At 44.1% G+C, this 20,080-nt stretch overlaps 2 long non-coding RNA genes across 2 annotated transcripts; both read left to right on the forward strand.

Moving 5' to 3' along the window:
* Positions 1–5,972: 5,972 nt before the first annotated feature.
* LOC148816927 (uncharacterized) lies at positions 5,973–7,373 on the forward strand. Its single transcript, XR_016094658.1, has 2 exons — positions 5,973–6,009; positions 6,403–7,373. It is a non-coding gene; the product is annotated as an uncharacterized LOC148816927 (long non-coding RNA).
* An 8,090-nt stretch (positions 7,374–15,463) lies between these two features.
* Positions 15,464–17,505, forward strand: LOC148816928 (uncharacterized). Its single transcript, XR_016094659.1, has 2 exons — positions 15,464–16,138; positions 16,535–17,505. It is a non-coding gene; the product is annotated as an uncharacterized LOC148816928 (long non-coding RNA).
* Positions 17,506–20,080: the final 2,575 nt, after the last annotated feature.

Raw genomic sequence — 20,080 nt, forward strand, 5'->3', positions numbered from 1 at the left:
GACATAAAAAGACAGAGAATGAGAAAGAAATAGTATTGCATGCATCTAATCAAAATAGTCTCTTTCAGACCAAAAAAATATTGAACAAAAACTTAGTTGCAACTCACACTGCACTACACTTTCTTCGAGGCTGACATTACCGATAGTTTGTGCCGTCTTCCTTTCAGTCTGCAGGGTGTGCATCTTTTTCCTCAGCTTCCTGCACGAGGAATCGGTTTCTCCTGCCCTGGTTTCACTCCTTTATATCTCACAATCTTCTGCAGCTCCTGGAGGCTGACATTTTTGCTGTTTCTGAAAAATTGCTGACTGGCTCATCAGCACAATTGCTGATTCAACTCACATGTTGCTTTAGCCTCTGTATCACAGAGATGTGTGCTTTTCTGGGTTGGATAGATCGATGGTGCTCAATGCGTGGTCTTTTAACTCCGGCTAGGTACGAGCACCTCACTCTCCACACGGCTTTCCGAGGCTCTGTCATCATGTGTGAGGATATTGTGTAGCTCGTGAAACAGTTCCCCCATTTGAGCCCTGGATTTACGGGGTACTTGAATACCTGAATCTTGCCGTCAGTCCTGATCACCTTGTTTTTGTTCTGCAAGGACAAGGCACCTCCCCAGCACTGAACACAAACTGATACTGGCGGGTTGATTGTGTTGTGGAAAAACGGGCTGTGGTGTGAGTTTGTGTCTGTGTGCCCTGTGGGGGTGAGGTATCCCCTGCAGCGCGAACAAACACGCAGACTCCACACAGACAGCACCCCCGGAATCAAACCCAGGGCCCCGGTGCTATGAGGCAGCGATGCTAACCACTGTGCCGCGGTGTTGCCCCCTTTGAAAATGTCTGACTTCTGTTTAATTTGAGGTCACAAGCTTATAAATGGTCTCACAACGTTTGTCTCGTCTCAGGTTTCTCTGACCAGTCCCAAGGACCTGTAGTCACTGACAGCTTCTGCAGTCTGACAGTTCATTTCAGTAGGCTGGAGGGATGGCGCAATTATCCTCAAATCAGTGAGTATTGTTTTGCTCTTGTAACATGAACCATCAAAGAGAAGTCAACAGACCATTCCGTGAAACTGTTCAGAATGGCCCGTGGTGATTTTCTGGGTCCTTTAGTAAGCTGACCAGGACTGTGTCATCGACACACTTTGTGAGAAGTCAGTCTATGTGTTTGCTCTTGTAATCATTCGTGAACAAAGTGTGTAAGAGAGGGAGAAGATTCAGCCCTGGGGTGATCCAGTTTTCTATTTAACAACCTCAAACTGCAGGAGAGAAATGCTTCATTTCTAAGATGGAAATATAATCGGAAAGTATAATTAGCCGTTTGTGTATATCATGTCAAAAATATATGTTTTATATATAAAAAGAATTTAGTAGAGACATTTGCTTAATAAGGCAGTAGAATAAATGTTGGTGTGATGGTGCTCTCCAAAAAACTGATACAAATGGACAGAGAGACAAAGTGAGAAAGAAAATGTATAAATAACAGACATATATGCAGAATACAATACAGTGCTATAAAGTACAGTACCCTAGATTGAAGATGGAAATCATTCATTCTAGTGCAGAAGAAGTGAATCTGCTCTCAGTGGTTTTCCTGTACAAATGGAAAACGTTGTGAATTCTACACAATTCACAGGAAACAAAATAAACAACTCATTCACTCACCTGCTGTCCGTGGGCGTCTCTGCTCAAATTTGATTTTTTTTCAAGAGCACCGTGACCCAGAGCTCAGTAATCATTTCGCTACTGAAGATCATTCAGTTTTTAATGCTTTTCATTTTAACATCCTACTTGTTAATATTTCCTCTTAGATGAGAATATTCTCTTCGGCGTGTCTTTATTACTCTTCTCTTATTGCTCCTCTTGTCAGTAATCCGGTGTGAAAGCTCTCTCTGTCGGAATCAATGTCTTACCTCTCCGTCTTGTGTTTCAGGTCTCCTCTGGCTGCTGACCCTGCCGTCAGGACAGAACACATCCCGCACTGACCAGACTGCTGGGTTTACTGTACGTGACAATAAAGAGCTTGAGCAACACGTCTAATGTGATCTCTGTACGCTTCCCGGGGAGCAGAGATGATAAGGTCTGTGTCCGTTCCCGAGTCTTTGCTAGAGGCCTGTTTAGTCCGTCACTGAAATGATTTTAGATAACTGTGAGTCGTGCCCCCTGAAAAATGAAATAGTGCAGCACAATGAGACTTCAAGCACAGATCTCATTAGCCCCTTCTGTGAATCGGTGTCTCGCAAGAGATCTTCCATCTCTTTGAAAGTTTCACAGCTTCGACCTCTAGATTAGAAATGACACCAATTGCACATGGGTCCAGCAACGTTCTATATGGTGCACATCACCATCGGGATGAAAAGCAAAAATCCCCAGTGGGAGTCCAGTCTTTCCCTGCTACGCAAACTGCTTTTCGTTAGGTGAGGTCGCAAGCTCTGAAATTTGATTTTTTTTTCAGGAGCACTGTGACCCAGAGCTCAATAATCATTTAGCTACTGAAGATCATTCAGTTTTTAATGCATTTCATTTTAACATCCTACTTGTTAGTATTTCCTCTTAGATGAGAATACTCTGGTACTTTTCCAACATGGGTCTCAATTGAGTGAGCTTTATTACAATAATTGAACAATACTTTCACCTCCACATAACACTCATAGATTTTTCAAGGGGAGCTACGTTTCTTACATGTATCCTTTTGTAAGTTGATTCACAAAGCTTTCACTGCCTCCACTCCAATGAATCACTTTGTTTAGCAAGTGATCACGTGTAAGTTTAATTTGTTCCTGCAAGTAATGCCTTTTCCTTTTTCATCCCATTCAAGTCTCCGTCCTAGTTAAAGTCATTTTGATGTAGAACGACAGTGGTCCCGTTGAAAGGTTCAAGGTTTCACTGCGTTTGAGAGTGCAGATAAAGAAGATAATAGGAGAGGAAACTGGAAAAGCCGTGACTCTGTCATTCAATTCAATTCAATTTATTTTCATATAGCGCCTTTCACAACAAGGTTGCCCCAAGGCGCTTAACAATGCAAGTAAATATACATTTTGTGAATACAGAACTGAAGACAATGGAGGAAAGGAACCAAAGACTCCTCAGTAAGGAGAATAAAATCCTCTAGGGGTCCAAGGTCAGCTGGCTGCCCAACCCCTTTGGGCATGCTAACATTAGATCATTAAAAAAAAAAGAAATAAATGAATGCGGGTATTAATCCATCCATCCATCACGTCGTCTGTATGTCAGTACCCCATGCAGGTCTCTGCAGACCAGCAGAATCCTCCTAAACGATAGCTGTATCCACGATGCCCCTCTGGGATCCATGGCACTGATGCAGCATTCAAGTCACATGGTGCCCAGCCCATGACAGACAGGCCTCTGAAACCATGCTGTGTACAGTATTTCTCCTCTGCAGCATCCCTGCGAGGCAGGACAGGTGCCTGACCTCTGAGAGCCTTGTAAGTAAGTAGAAGGATTTTGAAGTCCGCCCTGTACCTGATAGGAAGCCAATGAAGAGAGATAAGTATGGGGGTTATGTGGTCATACTTTCTGCTCCAAGTAACAATTCTAGCTGCTGCATTCTGTAAGTATTCAAACTCTTTGCTGTGACAAATCTAACATACTTTAGGCAGACAAAATGACCTTAAAAAGCCACGTGATTTTTGAGTAGTCTGTGTGTAGTAACAGTGGTTCACATTATTTCAGAACGTATACTCCCGTCTCTGTAACTTTCCTCAGTCAGCTAGTGAACATTCTGTATTTACACCACGAATGCGCTACCTTGTCTTGCGCGCAGTCACGCTGGCCGACCACAAGCACGGGCAGGAGCAGGGAAGACGAGGCCGCTCTGTAGTGCCCCTGTGGCTCTCCAGCAGAGGGGAGCACTTTGCTCAACAGCCCCGAGCCGAAGGACCCGGTAATAAAGCTGAAAATCTGGCCAGTCCTCCAGTCTGCCTGGGGCGCTGAGGAGTATTTCATCTGACGCTGAGGTTCCTGTAACTCAACACAAAATTGAACACGGCGAATTATGAGTTTGTGAAGAAGTGACAGCGGTACAATGTCAACCAGGAGGTTAACCTGCAGGAAAGAATGAATTGAATCTCTGATATTCAAGCACGCAGTGTGACGTCCACTGTCTATTCAAATCTACTCTGCAAGTCTTACAATACTTTTTCATATACCGTCTCCCGGTTATTGTTTTGTGAGGGCTTGAACTGTTTCTCGGTAGAAATAAGACCGATAACTCACTGCTCCAGGATGCACACTATCGTCGATGAAACCTGTGGTGTAAGCAAGCGAAAAGAGACAGATCCTTCTAAAACACAGAGGCCATCAGGAGAGCAGAAACACTCTGCAACAGGTAGGAGCTGTGGAGCCGTGATTCCCCCGAGCCAGAGCCCTCGTCCTCCCTCGACAGCGAACTGAGCTCCAGCGACTGGAGCAGCTACCTGCCGTCGTGGGAGCTCCTGCAGATTGGGAATGGGTAAGGCAATTCGACACGAGCCCATTCCTCTTCCCACTGCCTACACTCCTATAACAAATAGTTTCAGAGTGTTCAAGTACAGGATAAAGAGATTACAGGTGTTCCCAATTGGCTGATGATACAACTCTCTCTCTGAGAAAGCGCACAGAGGTGGACAATGCAATTAAATGCGTTTACAAGTCATTTCCTCTGTATCTGGTCTTTCTTTACATATCAGAAAAGTGAACTGGTGGCTGTTGGAAAGCGTCTGCTCCATACGTAATATACATGTAAAAGATGTGATGAAATATCTTGGTATTAAGAATTTCAAAAATCGAAAAAGAGATGTGATTTGATGTTCTTTACCACTGTAAAATAACAAAAAATATATTCATGGTTGTTATTTGTCAAACACAGGCATAAGGAGACCTAAATGCTACAGGGTTTAGAGCATCTAATACTGATACCGATAGAGTATTATTTACAAAATTAAGCAAAGTAGGTGGTGTATGTTTCCCCTAATTTAATCATTCAGGAACTAGCAGGTATAGACTTTTTACTTGAATGTCATTTGGATGCTGGAAACCCCCCTGAAACTTGCATACCTCCCATAGATACATCATCTAGAATACAGAGAAAAAATAAACCCGTGTTTTGAAAACTGGGTTTAAAATAGTATAAGCGGGGTCAACAAATTAACTGGTGTGGATGATGAAATGTAGAATCAAGCAGATTTTCTGAATAGATATAATGTTTGTGATAAGTCTGATAACAATCCGTCTTAACCAGAGCTATTCCTAGAGAGGTATTGATGCTTTTAAGAAACTAACAGTAGCCCATCAGAAACTATGGAAGAATTTACAACCTTTATTAGACTACAAGGAAAACAATTTAGTTATACTTGTACTAATAAATACTTAAGATACCTCTTGCAATCTCACAATATCTTGTCAAACTATTTTGGAGCACGTCTTTGGGGAAACTGAGTGGAATAAAACATGACTATTGTCAAACACATTTTGTATGAATAATAAGTTTAAGGCGTCATTACAAAATTGTACATTGAATCGACCCGGTAAAGATACATAGTGTGCATAGATTTAAAAGTAATATAGATGAGAATTGTCTTTTTCAAAGCAGCCCAGAAACCTTACATTTGTTTTTGTTTTGTCCTGTTGTTAAAACACTGAATTGATCGGCACAATTGTGTAAAGAAGGTTTCTAATTCTGACATTTATTGGTGAGAAATAGATGTTATTTTACTGCTCAATACTGCTGAACCGAATATAAAATATCATTTATCACTGACTTAATCATTATACTGTTATGATATGTATAAATAGCCTAAAGATAAGAAATAATCGAAAATTTAATAATTAGACCGTATGTCGTAATAGCAGATTGTACTTCTCGCCTAATTTATGTGGTCGAGCAACACCACAATCGCCATACAATCCGTCCGTTCTCATGCTCTGACTTTCAGGTTCGGCAGTGGAATGGATTCCAGGGCAAACTCGTTCTTGTTTGATTATCCGTGTGAAATCTCGCCTAATATAACAGGTAGGCTCACGCACTGAAATGATCGTTACTATCTCTTCATTACGATCTCATTTTCGAAGCCTTTTCTTTCCTTGGTAGAAGTAAGGCGCTTCCAAATGGAAAGAAGTCACATCTGAAACACATGAGGGCACGTCTCCAAACTATTTCTAAATGTCCCAACATGAAAGCTGTGCGTACCTTATCTTTATCGGCCTGTATAATGTACCCCGGTGATCTGTAATGTACTCTTGTGTGCATTGAATAGCATTTTTACTATTGCAATATAAATGTTACAGAAGAAAAAAACACAATAAGGTCGAATTAATCAACAACGTGAGGTGACTCGCCAGTAAAGTAACTCTCCAGCGACGTCTGGAGTTCAATAACTCTCTGCCCTGCAATGCGGTTTTCCAGGAGTCCGCAGTGCTTGACGAGCAGAGAGCGGAACCACAGCATCCTGGGCCGCGGCTCCAGACCGATCTCAGCGACGGACCGGCTGTCGCGCAAATCACGCATCAGATCCGGATCCGTCGCAGTTAAGGGACGTCATAAGAGTGGCGCACGGCGTGTCCAATCACCGCCGTTGGCTGGCAAGAGGCGGGACTTCCTCTTACTTTGGGTGAGTGACACCGCTCCTAGCCAGTCACCGCGGACTTCCGTGTTCTTCCACGGAAATACCGCCCTCGCCTTGAGTGACTCGGCTCTGAACCATTCAGCGCCGAGATTTCGGCAGGAGGCGGGACGGATACGGCTCTCGTCCAATCACAATTTCAATTCCGGGACTTTACTGAATTACGGCGGGCGGTGACACTTCCGAGAAATGTCCACTGGGTGGCGACAGAGATACACGAGTCCACGGAGGTGAGTCTCAAAGCGCTATCGGAAAGACTTGTTCTGCGGGAAAAGGAATCTTTGGTGCATTTCTTTGTTAGGTGTAGGTTTGTTGAGCTGTTTTGGACGGATTTACAGAGTTTTGTTTGCAGGCAGTTAAAGGTGTTTGTTAGATTGAAGGATTTTGACATTTTATTGTACTGTTTAGTAGAAAAGTTGGAAAAAGAGCATTTATTTATAGTCAATTTATTAATCATTCTTGGTAAATTTCACATCCATAAATCCAAATAATACTCCCCTTTTTAGTTCTTTTGAGGTGGAGCTGAAACACTATTTAAATTCTATTAAAAATGTGAGAAATAATAAAGCACGGAAAACATATGATATGTGTAAAAAATACAATTTAATCATATAACTTACTTATTACCTCTGGCGGTTAACTGTGTATTTTTCTGTTTGTGTTTCTTCTCTTGTACCTAATTTGATCCTCTGATTGTATTTCTCTTTGTAAATTCTTTACACGTTTAATAAAAAAATCTTAAAAAAATACAAAAGACGCGAGTCGATGACGTCAAAATGTTGTCGCCCACAGGGCTTGTGGGTAATGTAGTCTCTAGTTCACCGGGCTGCCCTGCCCACGTGTTTCGCTGATTTGATTGAACGTTAGAATTAATTATATTCATACAATTTCAGCGTATTTATCGTGTCTTGTATTTCTATGTCTCTCTTATGTGTTCCCTTGTGTGTATGTTTTCTTGTATTTCACGTGTCTGCAGCGCTGGTTTATCGACCCGGCACATAAAGCAAACCCACTGTCCTCGTGTTTCTTAGCTCCCGTCTTGTTTGCAAACTTTTCTCCGGTGTTTATTTTACTTTGTCAATAAAACGTGGTTGCCGTGGCAACGGAGCTGTAAACGTTGTTGCGATCTGACCTCCAGGAGGTAAACAGCCGGCTTTTTTAATCTAATCGGCGAGTCTCCGGTCGCGTCATGATCTGCATGTGGAGGTGAAAAGGTGAGAGACCGCGGCGCAGTGGGTGGCAGTGCTGGGACCCTGGGCCTGTTTCTCTCTGTGAGCAACAGGAGGTGTGTGCGTGACAGCTCCTCAGCTGCAGCAGGAGTCCAGGTGTGCACAGATTTCTTGTTGGGTTTCGTTGTTTGAAGTTTCTGTTTGTATGGAGGAAGCAGTTGTGCCATCGCGTGGTCCGAGTTATAGCACGGGACGAGAGCTTCCGAGGAGCGCCTGCCTCCTGCCCGATTCGACGTCTAAAATCATCGCAGAACCAGAGGAGCCGAACAGGAATGCACGTCTCTTCCGGTGAGGAGCCTCTGACACAGCCCCAAGTACTGGGTGTGCAGAAAGAATCCTATTCTACAGTTTCGGTGTGAAATGGCCTCCAGTTCTCGTAACATGATGGGTTTCTCTGGACTGCAGTCCCAGTGCACTCCGCTTTGGATATGCGGTGGTGTTTTCTACAATGGAAAACCCTTTGTTTGTACAGAATGGAGATGGCAGTCTGCATGTTTTAATAATCTAATGTGATCATGTACTACAGCTTAAACACTGAGCCAGGTGACGTTTGGTTCTAAAAGATTTCTATATCATTTCAGCGGCGCCTTGTCTGCGGCAGCCCGGCAGCTCCTCCTCCCCTCCAGCTGAGACTCTTCCCTCTCCAGAGGTGGGTTAGTGTTCTCAGCTCATCTTCTCTCACACAGCTGCGGGGCAGAAGCACTACTTCCACTGGGCAGAGAGCAGACGGGCAGTGGGAAGGGCAGCCCTGTGTTTGGGGATCAGGGCTGTCCCTGCTGAGGGATGCTTTCCGAGCCAAAGCAACTGGCTGGGTTATGAACTTTATGGTGTGATCCAAATAAGACATAAAAAGACAGAGAATGCGAAAGAAATAGTATTGCATGCATCTAATCAAAATAGTCTCTTTCAGACCAAAAAAAGATTGAACAAAAACTTAGTTGCAACTCACACTGCACTACACTTTCTTCGAGGCTGACATTACCGATAGTTTGTGCCGTCTTCCTTTCAGTCTGCAGGGTGTGCATCTTTTTCCTCAGCTTCCTGCACGAGGAATCGGTTTCTCCTGCCCTGGTTTCACTCCTTTATATCTCACAATCTTCTGCAGCTCCCGGAGGCTGACATTTTTGCTGTTTCTGAAAAATCGCTGACTGGCTCATCAGCACAATTGCTGATTCAAAATCCTTTACTCACATGTTGCTTTAGCCTCTGTATCACAGAGATGTGTGCTTTTCTGGGTTGGATAGATCGATAGTGCTCAATGCGTGGTCTTTTAACTCCGGCTGGGTACGAGCACCTCACTCTCCACACGGCTTTCCGAGGCTCTGTCATCATGTGTGAGGATATTGTGTAGCTCGTGAAACAGTTCCCCCATTTGAGCCCTGGATTTACGGGGTACTTGAATACCTGAATCTTGCCGTCAGTCCTGATCACCTTGTTTTTGTTCTGCAAGGACAAGGCACCTCCCCAGCACTGAACACAAACCGATACTGGCGGGTTGATTGTGTTGTGGAAAAATGGGCTGTGGTGTGAGTTTGTGTCTGTGTGCCCTGTGGGGGTGAGGTATCCCCTGCAGCGCGAACAAACACGCAGACTCCACACAGACAGCACCCCCGGAATCAAACCCAGGGCCCCGGTGCTATGAGGCAGCGATGCTAACCACTGTGCCGCGGTGTTGCCCCCTTTGAAAATGTCTGACTTCTGTTTAATTTGAGGTCACAAGCTTATAAATGGTCTCACAACGTTTGTCTCGTCTCAGGTTTCTCTGACCAGTCCCAAGGACCTGTAGTCACTGACAGCTTCTGCAGTCTGACGGTTCATTTCAGTAGGCTGGAGGGATGGCGCAGTTATCCTCAAATCGGTGAGTATTGTTTTGCTCTTGTAACATGAACCATCAAAGAGAAGTCAACAGACCATTCCGTGAAACTGTTCAGAATGGCCCGTGGTGATTTTCTGGGTCCTTTAGTAAGCTGACCAGGACTGTGTCATCGACACCTTTTTTTGTGAGAAGTCAGTCTATGTGTTTGCTCTTGTAATCATTCGTGAACAAAGTGTGTAAGAGAGAGAGAGGATTCAGCCCTCAAACTGCAGGAGAGAAATGCTTCATTTCTAAGATGGAAATATAATCGGAAAGTATAATTAGCCATTTGTGTATATCATGTCAAAAAATGTGTTTTATATATAAAAAGAATTCAGTAGAGACATTTGCTTAATAAGGCAGTAGAATAAATGTTGTTGTGATGTTGGTGTGATGGTGCTCTCCAAAAAACTGATACAAATGGACAGAGAGACAAAGTGAGAAAGAAAATGTATAAATAACAGACATATATGCAGAATACAATACAGTGCTATAAAGTACAGTACCCTAGAGTGAAGATGGAAATCATTCATTCTAGTGCAGAAGAAGTGAATCTGCTCTCAGTGGTTTTCCTGTACAAGTGGAAAACGTTGTGAATTCTACATAATTCACAGGAAACAAAATAAACAACTCATTCACTCACCTGCTGTCCGTGGGCGTCTCTGCTCAAATTTGATTTTTTTTCAAGAGCACCGTGACCCAGAGCTCAGTAATCATTTCGCTACTGAAGATCATTCAGTTTTTAATGCTTTTCATTTTAACATCCTACTTGTTAATATTTCCTCTTAGATGAGAATATTCTCTTCGGCGTGTCTTTATAACTCTTCTCTTATTGCTCCTCTTGTCAGTAATCCGGTGTGAAAGCTCTCTCTGTCGGAATCAATGTCTTACCTCTCCGTCTTGTGTTTCAGGTCTCCTCTGGCTGCTGACCCTGCCGTCAGGACAGAACACATCCCGCACTGACCAGACTGCTGGGCTTACTGTACGTGACAATAAAGAGCTTGAGCAACACGTCTAATGTGATCTCTGTACGCTTCCCGGGGAGCAGAGATGATAAGGTCTGTGTCCGTTCCCGAGTCTTTGCTAGAGGCCTGTTTAGTCCGTCACTGAAATGATTTTAGATGCCTGTGAGTCGTGCCCACTGAAAAGTGAAATAGTGCAGCACAATGAGACTTCAAGCAAAGATCTCATTAGCCCCTTCTGTGAATCGGTGTCTCGCAAGAGATCTTCCATCTCTTTGAAAGTTTCACAGCTTCGACCTCTAGATTAGAAATGACACCAATTGCACATGGGTCCAGCAACGTTCTATATAGTGCACATCACCATCGGGATGAAAAGCAAAAATCCCCAGTGGGAGTCCAGTCTTTCCCTGCTACGCAAATTGCTTTCCGTTAGGTGAGGTCGCAAGTTCTTATTGGAGAATGTTGTACAGTTTCTTAATGCAATAGGGCGAGTAAGACTGAAGTGCCCCCCGTGTTGGCCGATCAGTGGAACGAAACTGAAAAAAGCTCCTTGAAACTGTGATTCGTACACTTATACACTGGCTCAGCTTGGTGCTCACCTGCTGTCCGTGGGTGTCTCTGCTGAAATTTGATTTTTTTTCAGGAGCACTGTGACCCAGAGCTCAATAATCATTTAGCTACTGAAGATCATTCAGTTTTTAATGCTTTTCATTTTAACATCCTACTTGTTAGTATTTCCTCTTAGATGAGAATACTCTGGTACTTTTCCAACATGGGTCTTAATTGAGTGAGCTTTATTACAATAATTGAACAATACTATCACCTCCACATAACGCTCATAGATTTTTCAAGGGGAGCTACGTTTCTTACATGTATCCTTTTGTAAGTTGATTCACAAAGCTTTCACTGCCTCCACTCCAATGAATCACTTTGTTTAGCAAGTGATCACGTGTAACAGTTTAATTTCTTCCTGCAAGTAATGCCTTTTCCTTTTTCATCCCATTCAAGTCTCCGTCCTAGTTAGTCATTTTGATGTAGAACGACAGTGGTCCCGTTGAAAGGTTCAAGGTTTCACTGCGTTTGAGAGTGCAGATAAAGAAGATAATAGGAGAGGAAACTGGAAAAGCCGTGACTCTGTCATTCAATTCAATTCAATTTATTTTCATATAGCGCCTTTCACAACAAGGTTGCCCCAAGGCGCTTAACAATGCAAGTAAATATACATTTTGTGAATACAGAACTGAAGACAATGGAGGAAAGGAACCAAAGACTCCTCAGTAAGGAGAATAAAATCCTCTAGGGGTCAAAGGTCAACTGGCTGCCCAACCCCTTTGGGCATGCTAACATGAGATCATTAAAAAAAATAAAATAAATGAATGCGGGTATTAATCCATCCATCCATCACGTCGTCTGTATGTCAGTACCCCATGCAGGTCTCTGCAGACCAGCAGAATCCTCCTAAACGATAGCTGTATCCACGATGCCCCTCTGGGATCCATGGCACTGATGCAGCATTCAAGTCACATGGTGCCCAGCCCATGACAGACAGGCCTCTGAAACCATGCTGTGTACAGTATTTCTCCTCTGCAGCATCCCTGCGAGGCAGGAGAGGTGCCTGACCTCTGAGAGCCTTGTAAGTAAGTAGAAGGATTTTGAAGTCCGCCCTGTACCTGATAGGAAGCCAATGAAGAGAGATAAGTATGGGGGTTATGTGGTCATACTTTCTGCTCCAAGTAACAATTCTAGCTGCTGCATTCTGTAAGTATTCAAACTCTTTGCTGTGACAAATCTAACATACTTTAGGCAGACAAAATGACCTTAAAAAGCCACGTGATTTTTGAGTAGTCTGTCTGTGTGTAGTAACAGTGGTTCACATTATTTCAGAACGTATACTCCCGTCTCTGTAACTTTCCTCAGTCAGCTAGTGAACATTCTGTATTTACACCACGAATGCGCTACCTTGTCTTGCGCGCGGTCACGCTGGCCGACCACAAGCACGGGCAGGAGCAGGGAAGACGAGGCCGCTCTGTAGTGCCCCTGTGGCTCTCCAGCAGAGGGGAGCACTTTGCTCACCAGCCCCGAGCCGAAGGACCCGGTAATAAAGCTGAAAATCTGGCCAGTCCCCCAGTCTCCCTGGGGCGCTGAAGAGTATTTCATCTGATGCTGAGGTTCCTGTAACTCAACACAAAATTGAACACGGCGAGTTATGAGTTTGTGAAGAAGTGACAGCGGTACAATGTCAACCAGGAGGTTAAACTGCAGGAAAGAATGAATTGAATCTCTGATATTCAAGCACGCAGTGTGACGTCCACTGTCTATTCAAATCTACTCTGCAAGTCTTACAATACTTTTTCATATACCGTCTCCTGGTTATTGTTTTGTGAGGGCTTGAACTGTTTCTCAGTAGAAATAAGACCGATAACTCACTGCTCCAGGATGCACACTATCGTCGATGAAACCTGTGGTGTAAGCAAGCGAAAAGAGACAGATCCTTCTAAAACACAGAGGCCATCAGGAGGGCAGAAACACTCTGCAACAGGTAGGAGCTGTGGAGCCGTGATTCCCCCGAGCCAGAGACCTCGTCCTTCCTCGACAGCGAACTGAGCTCCAGCGACTGGAGCAGCTACCTGCCGTCGTGGGACCTCCTGCAGATTGGGAATGGGTAAGGCAATTCGACACGAGCCCATTCCTCTTCCCACTGCTTACACTCCTACAACAAATAGTTTCAGGGTGTTCAAGTACAGGATAAAGAGATTACAGGTGTTCCCAATTGGCTGAGGATACAACTGTCTCTCTGAGAAAGCGCACAGAGGTGGACAAAGCAATTAAGTGTGTTTACAAGTCATTTCCTCTGTATCTGGTCTTTCTTTACATATCAGAAAAGTGAATTGGTGGCTGTTGGAAAGTGTCTGCTCCACATGTAATAACCATGTAAAAGATGCGATTACATTTCTTGGTATTAAGATTTTCAAAAATGTGATTTGTGATTTGATGTTCTCTACCTTAGTAAAATAAAAAAAAACTTTATTCATGGTTGTTATTTGTCAAACACAGACAGAAGGAGGCCTGAATGCTTCAGGTTGTAGAGCATCTAGTATTGATACCGATAGAGAATTATTTACAAAATTGAGCAGTGTAGGTGGTGTATGTTTCCCCTAATTTAATCTTTCAGGAAGTAGAGGGCATAGAGTTTTACTTGAATGTCATTTGGATGCTAGGACCCCCCCCAAACTTGCCAGCTTCCATGAAGTTCTCACGTGGTCTCTTACGGATAAACATACCCCCCATAGATGCACCATCTAGAATACAGAGAAATAACTTTGAGACATAAACCCGTGCTTTGAAAACTGGGTTTAAAATAGTATAATTGGGGTCAAGAAATTAACTGATGTGGATGACGAAATGTAGAATTAAGCAGATTTTGTGATTAGATATAATGTTTGTGTTAAGTCTGATAACAATACCTCGTAACCAAGGCTACCCCTAGAGAGGTAGCGATGCTTTTAAGAAACTATGGAAGAATTTACAACCTTTATTAGACTACAAGGAAACAGATTTAGTTTCACTTGTACTAATAGATATTTAAGATCCCTCTTGCAATCTCACAATATCTTGTCAAACTATTTTGGAGCACCTCTTTGGGGAAACTAAATAACTGGAAAAAAACATGACTACTGTCAAACAAATATTGTATGAAGGTTAAGGTTAAGGTGGCATCATTACACAATTGTACATTGAATTGACCCGGTAAAGATACATAGTGTGCATAGATTTAAAAGTAATATAGATGATAACTGTCTTTTTCGAAGCAGCCCAGAAACCTTATGTTTGTTTTTGTTTTGTCCTGTTTTTAAAACACTCTGAACTGATCGGCACAATTGTGTAAAGAAGGTTTCTAATTCTGACATTTATCGGTGAGAAATAGATGTTATTTTACTGCTCAATACTGCTGAACCGAATATAAAATATAATTTATCATTGACTTAATCATTATACTTGCTCGTTATTATATGTATAAATAGCCTAAAGATAAGAACTAATCGAACATTTAATAATTAGACCGAATGTCATAAAAGCAGATTGTACTTCTCGCCTAATTTATGTGGTCGAGCAACACCACAATCGCCATACAATACGTCCGTTCTCATGCTCTGACTTTCAGGTTCGGCAGTGGAATGGAGTCCAGGGCAAACTCGTTCTTGTTTGATTATCCGTGTGAAATCTCGCCCAATATAACAGGTAAGCTCATGCACTGAAATTATGCGCTTCCAAATTGAAGCGACTCGCATTTGAATAATTCAAAATACACACGAGGGAACGTCTCCAAACCATGTCTAAATATCACAACATGAAAGCTGTGCGTCCCTTATCTTTATTTGCCTGTATAATGTACTCCGGTGATCAGTAATGTAGTCTTGCGTGCATCGTAAAGGATTTCTATTATTGCACGATAAAGAAAGAAGAAAACACAATGATGTCGAATTTATCAGCAGCGTGAGCCGACTCGCCGGTAAATACACTCTCCAGCGGTGTCTGGAGTTCACTAATAACGCAGTGCTTGACGAGCAGAGAGCGGAACCACACCGAGCTCAGCGACAGACCGGTACTTGTATTTGTATTGTATTCTTTGTTCTTGTTAATGCTTACTTTAAAAAATGTAAAAAAAACAATTCAAAAGTGACGCGTTGTTCTGACTTCCGGCTGCTTCCGCGTAGATCCGGCGTCCCACATTGACCCCAGCGCCGTGGTCTTTTCATAAAACGTTTTCATAAACTTTTTTTCATAATTTCTCCTTAAGCTTCTGGAGAAGAGTATAGAGTGTCGGCATAGGAAAACCCGGAGTGGATCAGCCTTCCACTGGATCCGGACTGTCGGCATAGGAAAACCCGCAGTGGATCAGCCTTCCACTGGATCCGGACTGCCGGCAGCAGAAAACCCGGAGTGGATCAGCCTTCCACTGGATGCGGACTGACGGCAGCAGAAAACCCGGAGTGGATCAGCCTTCCACTGGATCCGGACTGTCGGCAGCAGAAAACCCGCAGTGGATCAGCCTTCCACTGGATCCGGACTGTCGGCATAGGAAAACCCGCAGTGGATCAGCCTTCCACTGGATCCGGACTGTCGGCATAGGAAAACCCGCAGTGGATCAGCCTTCCACTGGATCCGGACTGTCGACATAGGAAAACCCGCAGTGGATCAGCCTTCCACTGGATCCGGACTGTCGGCAGCAGAAAACCCGGAGTGGATCAGCCTTCCACTGGATCCGGACTGACGGCAGCAGAAAACCCGGAGTGGATCAGCCTTCCACTGGATCCGGACTGTCGGCATAGGAAAACCCGGAGTGGATCAGCCTTCCACTGGATCCGGACTGACGGCAGTCATGCTCTGACTTTCAGGTTCGGCAGTGGAATGGATTCCAGGGCAAACTCGTTCTTGTTTGATTATCCGTGTGAAATCTCGCCTAATATAACAGGTAAGCTCACGCACTGAAATGATCGTTACTATCTCTTCATTACGATCTCATTTTCGAAGCCTTTTCTTTCCTTGGTAGAAGTAAGGCGCTTCCAAATGGAAAGAAGTCACATCTGAAACACATGAGGGCACGTCTCCAAACTATTTCTAAATGTCCCAACATGAAAGCTGTGCGTACCTTATCTTTATCGGCCTGTATAATGTACCCCGGTGATCTGTAATGTACTCTGTAATGATTGTAATGAATAGCATTTTTACTATTGCAATATAAATGTTAAAGAAGAGAAAACACAATAAGGTCGAATTAATCAACAACGTGAGGTGACTCGCCAGTAAAGTAACTCTCCAGCGACGTCTGGAGTTCAATAACTCTCTGCCCTGCAATGCGGTTTTCCAGGAGTCCGCAGTGCTTGACGAGCAGAGAGCGGAACCACAGCATCCTGGGCCGCGGCTCCAGACCGATCTCAGCGACGGACCGGCTGTCGCGCAAATCACGCATCAGATCCGGATCCGTCGCAGTTAAGGGACGTCATAAGAGTGGCGCACGGCGTGTCCAATCACCGCCGTTGGCTGGCAAGAGGCGGGACTTCCTCTTACTTTGGGTGAGTGACACCGCTCCTAGCCAGTCACCGCGGACTTCCGTGTTCTTCCACGGAAATACCGCCCTCGCCTTGAGTGACTCGGCTCTGAACCATTCAGCGCCGAGATTTCGGCAGGAGGCGGGACGGATACGGCTCTCGTCCAATCACAATTTCAATTCCGGGACTTTACTGAATTACGGCGGGCGGTGACACTTCCGAGAAATGTCCACTGGGTGGCGACAGAGATACACGAGTCCACGGAGGTGAGTCTCAAAGCGCTATCGGAAAGACTTGTTCTGCGGGAAAAGGAATCTTTGGTGCATTTCTTTGTTAGGTGTAGGTTTGTTGAGCTGTTTTGGACGGATTTACAGAGTTTTGTTTGCAGGCAGTTAAAGGTGTTTGTTAGATTGAAGGATTTTGACATTTTATTGTACTGTTTAGTAGAAAAGTTGGAAAAAGAGCATTTATTTATAGTCAATTTATTAATCATTCTTGGTAAATTTCACATCCATAAATCCAAATAATACTCCCCTTTTTAGTTCTTTTGAGGTGGAGCTGAAACACTATTTAAATTCTATTAAAAATGTGAGAAATAATAAAGCACGGAAAACATATGATATGTGTAAAAAATACAATTTAATCATATAACTTACTTATTACCTCTGGCGGTTAACTGTGTATTTTTCTGTTTGTGTTTCTTCTCTTGTACCTAATTTGATCCTCTGATTGTATTTCTCTTTGTAAATTCTTTACACGTTTAATAAAAAATTCTTAAAAAAATACAAAAGACGCGAGTCGATGACGTCAAAATGTTGTCGCCCACAGGGCTTGTGGGTAATGTAGTCTCTAGTTCACCGGGCTGCCCTGCCCACGTGTTTCGCTGATTTGATTGAACGTTAGAATTAATTATATTCATACAATTTCAGCGTATTTATCGTGTCTTGTATTTCTATGTCTCTCTTATGTGTTCCCTTGTGTGTATGTTTTCTTGTATTTCACGTGTCTGCAGCGCTGGTTTATCGACCCGGCACATAAAGCAAACCCACTGTCCTCGTGTTTCTTAGCTCCCGTCTTGTTTGCAAACTTTTCTCCGGTGTTTATTTTACTTTGTCAATAAAACGTGGTTGCCGTGGCAACGGAGCTGTAAACGTTGTTGCGATCTGACCTCCAGGAGGTAAACAGCCGGCTTTTTTAATCTAATCGGCGAGTCTCCGGTCGCGTCATGATCTGCATGTGGAGGTGAAAAGGTGAGAGACCGCGGCGCAGTGGGTGGCAGTGCTGGGACCCTGGGCCTGTTTCTCTCTGTGAGCAACAGGAGGTGTGTGCGTGACAGCTCCTCAGCTGCAGCAGGAGTCCAAGTGTGCACAGATTTCTTGTTGGGTTTTGTTGTTTGAAGTTTCTGTTTGTATGGAGGAAGCAGTTGTGCCATCGCGTGGTCCGAGTTATAGCACGGGACGAGAGCTTCCGAGGAGCGCCTGCCTCCTGCCCGATTCGACGTCTAAAATCATCGCAGAACCAGAGGAGCCGAACAGGAATGCACGTCTCTTCCGGTGAGGAGCCTCTGACACAGCCCCAAGTACTGGGTGTGCAGAAAGAATCCTATTCTACAGTTTCGATGTGAAATGGCCTCCAGTTCTCGTAACATGATGGGTTTCTCTGGACTGCAGTCCCAGTGCACTCCGCTTTGGATATGCGGTGGTGTTTTCTACAATGGAAAACCCTTTGTTTGTACAGAATGGAGATGGCAGTCTGCATGTTTTAATAATCTAATGTGATCATGTACTACAGCTTAAACACTGAGCCAGGTGACGTTTGATTCTAAAAGATTTCTATATCATTTCAGCGGCGCCTTGTCTGCGGCAGCCCGGCAGCTCCTCCTCCCCTCCAGCTGAGACTCTTCCCTCTCCAGAGGTGGGTTAGTGTTCTCAGCTCATCTTCTCTCACACAGCTGCGGGGCAGAAGCACTACTTCCACTGGGCAGAGAGCAGACGGGCAGTGGGAAGGGCAGCCCTGTGTTTGGGGATCAGGGCTGTCCCTGCTGAGGGATGCTTTCCGAGCCAAAGCAACTGGCTGGGTTATGAACTTTATGGTGTGATCCAAATAAGACATAAAAAGACAGAGAATGCGAAAGAAATAGTATTGCATGCATCTAATCAAAATAGTCTCTTTCAGACCAAAAAAAGATTGAACAAAAACTTAGTTGCAACTCACACTGCACTACACTTTCTTCGAGGCTGACATTACCGATAGTTTGTGCCGTCTTCCTTTCAGTCTGCAGGGTGTGCATCTTTTTCCTCAGCTTCCTGCACGAGGAATCGGTTTCTCCTGCCCTGGTTTCACTCCTTTATATCTCACAATCTTCTGCAGCTCCCGGAGGCTGACATTTTTGCTGTTTCTGAAAAATCGCTGACTGGCTCATCAGCACAATTGCTGATTCAAAATCCTTTACTCACATGTTGCTTTAGCCTCTGTATCACAGAGATGTGTGCTTTTCTGGGTTGGATAGATCGATAGTGCTCAATGCGTGGTCTTTTAACTCCGGCTGGGTACGAGCACCTCACTCTCCACACGGCTTTCCGAGGCTCTGTCATCATGTGTGAGGATATTGTGTAGCTCGTGAAACAGTTCCCCCATTTGAGCCCTGGATTTACTGGGTACTTGAATACCTGAATCTTGCCGTCAGTCCTGATCACCTTGTTTTTGTTCTGCAAGGACAAGGCACCTCCCCAGCACTGAACACAAACTGATACTGGCGGGTTGATTGTGTTGTGGAAAAATGGGCTGTGGTGTGAGTTTGTGTCTGTGTGCCCTGTGGGGGTGAGGTATCCCCTGCAGCGCGAACAAACACGCAGACTCCACGCAGACAGCATCCCCGGAATCAAACCCAGGGCCCCGGTGCTATGAGGCAGCGATGCTAACCACTGTGCCGCGGTGTTGCCCCCTTTGAAAATGTCTGACTTCTGTTTAATTTGAGGTCACAAGCTTATAAATGGTCTCACAACGTTTGTCTCGTCTCAGGTTTCTCTGACCAGTCCCAAGGACCTGTAGTCACTGACAGCTTCTGCAGTCTGACGGTTCATTTCAGTAGGCTGGAGGGATGGCGCAATTATCCTCAAATCGGTGAGTATTGTTTTGCTCTTGTAACATGAACCATCAAAGAGAAGTCAACAGACCATTCCGTGAAACTGTTCAGAATGGCCCGTGGTGATTTTCTGGGTCCTTTAGTAAGCTGACCAGGACTGTGTCATCGACACCTTTTTTTGTGAGAAGTCAGTCTATGTGTTTGCTCTTGTAATCATTCGTGAACAAAGTGTGTAAGAGAGAGAGAGGATTCAGCCCTCAAACTGCAGGAGAGAAATGCT

Source organism: Atractosteus spatula, chromosome 22 (genome assembly GCF_055471065.1).
Source record: "Atractosteus spatula isolate fAtrSpa1 chromosome 22, fAtrSpa1.hap1, whole genome shotgun sequence".
NCBI classification, from domain to species: Eukaryota; Metazoa; Chordata; class Actinopteri; order Semionotiformes; family Lepisosteidae; genus Atractosteus; species Atractosteus spatula.